The sequence below is a fragment of the Mizuhopecten yessoensis genome, unplaced genomic scaffold, assembly GCF_002113885.1.
Source record: "Mizuhopecten yessoensis strain PY_sf001 unplaced genomic scaffold, ASM211388v2 scaffold3229, whole genome shotgun sequence".
In the NCBI taxonomy this organism is placed as follows: domain Eukaryota; kingdom Metazoa; phylum Mollusca; class Bivalvia; order Pectinida; family Pectinidae; genus Mizuhopecten; species Mizuhopecten yessoensis.
Genome location: NW_018404940.1, coordinates 1,645,929 through 1,653,081, shown reverse-complemented (window position 1 = coordinate 1,653,081; position 7,153 = coordinate 1,645,929). Strand labels below are relative to the sequence as shown.

At 35.4% G+C, this 7,153-nt stretch overlaps 1 protein-coding gene across 4 annotated transcripts in view; it reads left to right on the top strand.

Moving 5' to 3' along the window:
* The first annotated feature begins 492 nt into the window (after positions 1 to 492).
* LOC110447159 overlaps positions 493 to 7,153 on the top strand; it is a 56,594-nt gene continuing 49,933 nt past the window's right edge. For 2 of the 4 annotated variants that reach the window (XM_021492664.1, XM_021492661.1), the window contains exon 1: positions 496 to 623. The gene's annotated coding sequence lies outside the window, so the exon portion shown is untranslated. Of the gene's footprint in view, positions 624 to 7,153 lie in introns of all 4 variants that reach the window. The other 2 variants (XM_021492659.1, XM_021492662.1) reach the window with 2 other exon arrangements.

Below are 7,153 nucleotides of genomic sequence, written 5' to 3'. Positions count from 1 at the left end.
TGTCTCTGATTTAACGCATTTCAAATAAAACATGCTGCTCGAGTTACTTCCCTTTACTCATTACCGAAATGTTACTGATGGAAAACGTTAGTCTGCTAATAGGGCGTAGTCAAGACTACAGTAGAACATAAAAATGTTGTTCAGAAACTTCATGAAGTATATGGTTTTCAAAATTAATGATAATATATAGCGAAGTAAAACGTTACTCCCGTTGTTAGTCTAAATCTCGAAATCCACAATTCTCATCAGAAGCAGGCAAAATAACGATATCAAATGAAATGATCTCCTTTTAATTTTCGTTTTTGCCTAATCCAGAGACATCAGTTGATGGGTATCTGAATAAACTGGTAAGAGCCTGCGTTGGTCTTTGCAACATGTATTTTGCATTTCAGTTTAAAAGTTAAACAAACTTTTACAATGCTGACACAGGATTTAGGTTTTTACTTCCGCCTTTTACAAGCATCTTTCCCATCTAGATTAATTTGCATATAACTTCCATATTTGGAACCCGCCAGACACACCCACGCTTGAAACGACAGCGAAAATCCCGGGAAAGATCGTGAGACTTAGCGTTGAACTCGAGGAAGTATCTCCAAACTTTGTCTGTCACTTCCAACTTCAAGGTAAGAACAAGTGTTCTTTAAACATTGTTGCTGTTCTTGAACTCGTTTACAACTACATTTTATTTGAATTTCTGTTTTCGGTTGAACAGTAAAACGAACAATGGCAGAGCTGTGTAGCAGGTGGCTGACTGATCCGCGAAAGTGTTGTCACTTTACGCTTGGGTGATTACGACTCCACGTATATTTCATGCTACGTAGATAACTTTTACGACGAAGTTACGTGCATTGGCACATGTACACATTTTGTTATTTGTATGATGTTTATGTTGTAATTCTTTCGTTCCTTAAACATGATATGACTTCAATTTTCTTGAGAAGTAGTTAGATTTGAAATGTCAGGTTGAATTTTTGTGTGTGGGGGGACCGGAGGAGGGCAATTTCTTCTTCTTCCAGTAATATACCGGGCTCCATGCGGAACATATTCGCACATGGTTAAAAGATGAAAATTATGTTGTGGTGGGGCTCACATTAAAGAAAAAAACAGTCTCAGCTACCTTACTTATGGGTGAAACTTTCCGATCATGGACTCGCGATACTTGCTGGCAGTTTGTTCCATATCAGAATACCGACTGGAAAGAAAGAATCCTGGTACGATCCCAATCTGCAGTATCGCTGGAGGTATCGGGTGGTGTGTCCTTACGTCCTTGTACCAGTTGACTGAAGTTGGTCAAATAAGTGTCATAATAATTTTCTTGATGAGGCTGAATAAAGGGAGAGGTGTGGACAAATTGTAATTTAACTGCCTTTGATAATGAAATAATGTAACTCTAGTTTTGAAAGTATTTGATGTTGTATTCATTTGATTTGTTGTTTTTATTTTCAAGTGCAAAATACAATATTAATTAACTTCCTAATAATGAAAATGTTTTTGGTTCAAGATTATGTTGTGTTTTTCACATCTGTAATTTGTTTTATTGTTTTGAAATTATGTAACTGGAGAACTAAAATTATCCACAAGCTTTATATAGTTACTAATGGGGGTTATATGATATGAAGTTGCCTTTGGCAAGTGGCTAAAGTAAGTGACCTTTATGTATGAACGATGAAATAGGAGACTGTAAGTGGAAATTCAATGTGATACTGGGTAGGTGCATATTTCAAGTATGTGCATATATAATATTACCCTACGATGAGGTAAAACAACACAGTCCCGGGAGACTATATCTACATCACACAGCCGACAGTAGCGCCTGGTGTTGGGGAGTTATGTGAGGAATTTGAAGTGGGAGACAGGCCCAATATAGTAATGTATTAGCGTGGTTGTGTTGTAGGTCAAGAGCAGGAGAGAAGGAAAGTCGACAGTAACCGACCATAACTAAATAACTTACTAGGGTTTGTCAGAGTTAGTATTTTTGGGGGAAAAATCCACATTTTTCTGAACAGATTCAAAGATAAATGGGGCTTCCATAAGTTGTAAACCACAAAACATAAGGTTTCCTTATAAAGTCTGTTTTGTTACTTGATTATAAAATCTTCATTATCATATTGAATTCACTGATTTATCTTGCTGCAAAAAATACACTTGTGAAAATAACCCATGCCAGTGACTTCAAATAGACTGCCTCAAATTGTTGTTTAAAACACGTTTTCAAAGTAAAATTTCCATATTTAATGTAAGTAGTGCCCATTCTCATACAAAGTACTGCTTTCCTTTTTTGTGTGTACATTTATTGAAATGATATAAGCTCTCCAAATCTCTAAACATTCCATCCATTCTTGCCCTCTGTGATCTCAAAATATAGTTCTATACACTTGATTAAGTTAATGGCGTATCATCATGTCAAAAAACAAAATTTGGGGATGTTATTGTATGTACAAAATACATAGCTGTTCCTAAAGAGTTCCAAACTAAGCTATTTTAGAGCTCCACATCTTGGGTGCCCTATAGTAATCATAGTGTCCTTCAGTTGGCACTTTCGTTTCCAAAGACTATTTGGAATTCAAAACAAAAATAGTTCTTTTTGAAATTTGACAAGATGAAAGACTGATATGAAGCCTGTGCAATAGGGATTTAAAAGTTTCTAATGTGAAGGTCATAGTTATTAAAAATAGACCATGATGGTTAAGTCAGGCACATAACGGCTGTTGTCAACATTTATAGCTCCTTTGTAATCTTCAAAAGACAAGTATAGTCAGCTTGCGATTGGTCACATTTTTTTTACCCAAGACCAATTAAAGAGCCTAGACGCGTGCCTTCAATTTTGCTATGATATATTAAAGGGGTGCAGAGAGCAAAACTGAGCGTAACCCCTGGAGTATCGAGGATGGTAAGGAGGCTAATTTAATTTTGTCAATGCACTTGATTACAAATTTGAAAGTTCGTAACTTGGTACACAAGAACGCATGTAATAATAAGAACAACACTGGTAATTCTAACTTGTCCATCTTCGCTAGCCAAGTGTTCACTTCGTATACACTCCACTTACCCTGGGCGGATATAGCCGTGTTTTTATAATTCCCTCCACTGCCACCTAGCGGAGATACCGAGTTATCGTTCTTCTCCCAATAAACTTTTAACCAATCAGAATGACCGTTACATTCACACTCCATCAGCTTGTTGACAAAAGCATGTGTATGTCGAGGCAGAGTATAAATAACAGAGCAATATGGAAACAATCCAAAGGCAGCACACATATTTTCCCAGGTCATCATTTACATGTGGCACGTAGTCTTAAGATTTCCACCAAATGATTTAAAAGTTTCCCAAAAAATTGTGCGCCTATTTAATTGGGGCAAAACACTCTGACATAATCGATAACGTGCTTCCGTACAGGGCGTCACCATTACTGTTTTCCTTCGTCAACAGCGCTATAATATATGTAAGACGCGATTTCATTGGATGCGAGCGATTGGCACTGTACGAAAATTTGAAGGCTTGGTAAACACGGCTATATCCACCAAGGGGAAGTGGAGTGTATACGAAGCGAACACTTGGCTAGCAAAGATGAACTTGTTAGACTATGTATAAAATCTAACATTTGTAAAGGGCGTTAACTCTGACTAAATATATAAGGTACCTTCTATCCTTAACTATGTACATGTGTCAGCATCAAGTTTTACTTTTTGATGCCTTGAATTGTGAACACTTAGGAAGATGACTTTTCCAATGAAAATAAATGAATTCTAACTTTCAAATTTATGCGAGGAGAAATGTGGATAAGATAACTTTGATATTTTGAAGTGGATAGACTTACATTTAACATGTATGAAAAGATAAGTTGCAAATGAAACTTACACAAGGTTCAAATTCCTGGATGGTTCAGTTCAAAGTTGGGTTTGATCGGTACATATAGATAATATATGTATCTAATATATAGCTTCTTTATCCGTTAGCGATTAGCAGATGTCTGCAGTAGTTAGTACAGTGCAGACCAGACACGCTACAAGGGAGCCAAGTTACCAACTAACTGTATATTCATCTTCATTGTCTAGTTGTGTACATTAAATCTAGGCAGATCAGGGGATCATACCATATATAAACCTAGGGAGAGAAAGGTTACAGTATTCAACAGACCAGGGGATCGTACCTTATATAAACCTAAGGAGAGGAAGGTTACAGTACATGTATTTAAAAGACCAGGGGATCATACCTTGTAAAATCCTAGGGAGAGAAAGGTTGCAGTATTCAACAGACAAGGGGATCGTACCATATATCAGACAGACAACTTGGACAGGTAATTATACTGACCTTGATCTAGACCGCTTTCTGTATACAGTATTCAGGTGTTTATAGGAAACTCTGAAGGTTTGATGAATGGATTACTAGTTGGAGTAATCGGATACAATCACTACTATCTGGAAAGGTGTTTTATGTACAAGGGAAAGACGCAATGATGAAAACAGTTTTTAAAGTAATTTTAGAAAATTGCCTTTTATCTATGCTTGTATTGTTAGTTGTGTTTGTTCATTATTAAAGGTAGTGTCTTTTGAACAGACTGCTTAAGATTTGTATTAAGTCATTATGGAAGGGAAATCTGATGCAGTAATACCTGTAAGTGTAAAGTTCAAAATGTTTGTAAGCTTCCTCTTGGGTGGGAGAGGGGGGTGTTGCTGTACAAGTGAGATATTTGACAATCTGTTTAAATATTATCAGACATCACAAACAAACTAATCTGAATAAGTAAAACACAAATCATTGCAGCTGACTACTGTATAATCATTTATTCGTAGGGTCAAGCTTTTGTGGTTTTCATATACATGTGTGTACTAGCCTGTTTTAAGGACTTTATATTTGGATGATTTCTGATTTTCCCCTATCTATATCATACCAAATTTATGTTTTTGTGGGGATTTCATTTTGTGGATTTTTGTTATCCACGAAATAAACGAAATTTAATATCCCACAACAATTCTAATTTTACAGTATATACAGGATTATATTTATGATTTCGAAATCAGTATTGATAAAAACTGGCAAATTTCACTGAAATCGGTATTAATTAAAAGCTTGCCAATGAAAAATAATGTACAAGTACTTTCAAAAACTTTAAAATTTGTTTAAAATTTAGTACATGAAAAATTATGTCACAGTTTTGTCCAGATCTTAAGTTTGTCTGTAAATTTTTCATGATAAATTATAATCAGAGCTAGTAGATTATAATTATGTTGTATCATTACTTCCATATTTGACCCAATTTGTGCTATTGGTGTTTAGTAATTCAGGGGGAAAAGATGATTAATTAATCCAGAAAGTCTTACAAAATATTGCCATATTAGCCGAGAAAAATATTCTTAAAACTGGTATGATGGTAATATTTCCCAACCCTATTAGTAGGTTTTCAAGTAAAATAGTATATTATGGTGAAGAAATCGGGCACTCGCACCAGAAAAAACTAGAGGGTGCACTTGTACGGGACAGGCACATGTATATGTAAATGATTAAGCAAGCTCGATCTTAAAATCTTACACATTGTTTTTGTATTGACCTGCGACATGTATATGAAGCATGTATACAAATTCTAGTACTCGTACATCCGTCTATTAATGATGGTGTCGGGACTTAAGATAAAAAGGACCAGAATGATGTGATGTAGTTTCCCAGCACATCCGTTAGTAACACCACTCTGAGTGGGATGGGGCTCTGGAGTTTCCTGTACTGCTGGTTCAAATCATGTGCACACAACCTCCATGTTCAAAATAAACTATTGTACTCGACCTAATAAATGACCTGGGCACTTAAAACAATTATGGAAAATTTGAATTAATGAAAAAATGAACACAATAGACACTCTTTGTCAAGTAAATTGGAAATTTAATGATAAGGAAATCAAATAGTCCGACGAGAAAAATACAGCTTTATTATATTTATACGGCTGTTTGCACTGATTACGTCAAATATAGTGAGATTTAAGGTTAAATGTCATCTCCAACAGTACCTGGGATTTGTGTGTGAGTTATCTCCCTTAGATACCTGTTACGTTTATCTTCTCAGTGTTGCAGTGTTTATTGTATTGCTTTCAAAAGTATGAACAATTGATAATTAAAATAAGTAAACTAAATACAAATACCTATTTGTCAGATAGATTTTGCCGGTCTGTCGACATGGAAGTTATTGCTGGAAGGTAGCATGCAGAGTTGTTGATCCAGAAGTTACTAATAAGTTGACACCTAGGTTCTTTTTCCGGAATATTTCCTTGTTCACAGGAGGGGTTTACTGAAATGTTTCCACTTCAGTTAGACAATGTTAATTGTTTATTTTGTTTCCCCTTTCCTTATCTCTGTCCGCTGGGACAGATTCTATGAATTGTTATCATTAACCAATTCAATCAGGAAACAGATACATTTCTGTTGTATAGGTACATTTTTTCATTGTGTTGTATTGCTGTATTGTATTTCAGTTTAGAAGATTTAGAACATGGGTTGATTACATTTTAGGAGTTCTATAAACATTTGCCGATTGCCCTACTAATTCAAAAATATTACTACATCAAGGTCTGACCATTTCACTTGATGGCACATTTTGGCAACCATATCCTCAATAAATGTCTAGAATTTTTACTTGCTTGTGAAAACAAGGTCAAAGGTCAAATAAAGGTCTACTCTCCAGGTGTTGTCAGATGGGTGGAAGGGAAGGATTTGAGGTTATAAATACAATTTTAGGAGCCATACACCTGAGACTAGAAATCGTATTGCAGGGTTAGTGAAAATTGTAAATATTTTTTGCAATATATAGCTCGGGCTAGTGGTATTTTTCAAAAATTGCCGAAAGACTTATACTCCTAAATGAAATGATACAACACTGGCTTTCAGAAAAAGGAGTCTTACATAGCGAAAGATAAAAAAGATAGCCGGCCTCAGATAGCTTATTACCTGGTGTCTGTGGTGACAAAATGTAGTCAGCTCTTATAGACAAGATTGTTACATATAGAATATATTGCTTTATAATGAAATGGGGAAAAAACGGACCTTTAACACATGGTTGTAAGGATGTACATGTACAAGAAATCTATTGCTAACAAATTTATTCAATAAAATTAAGGCCAAACCAAAAAATAATTAAGTTATGTTAAAGAAAATGTTGAGGGGGTGGG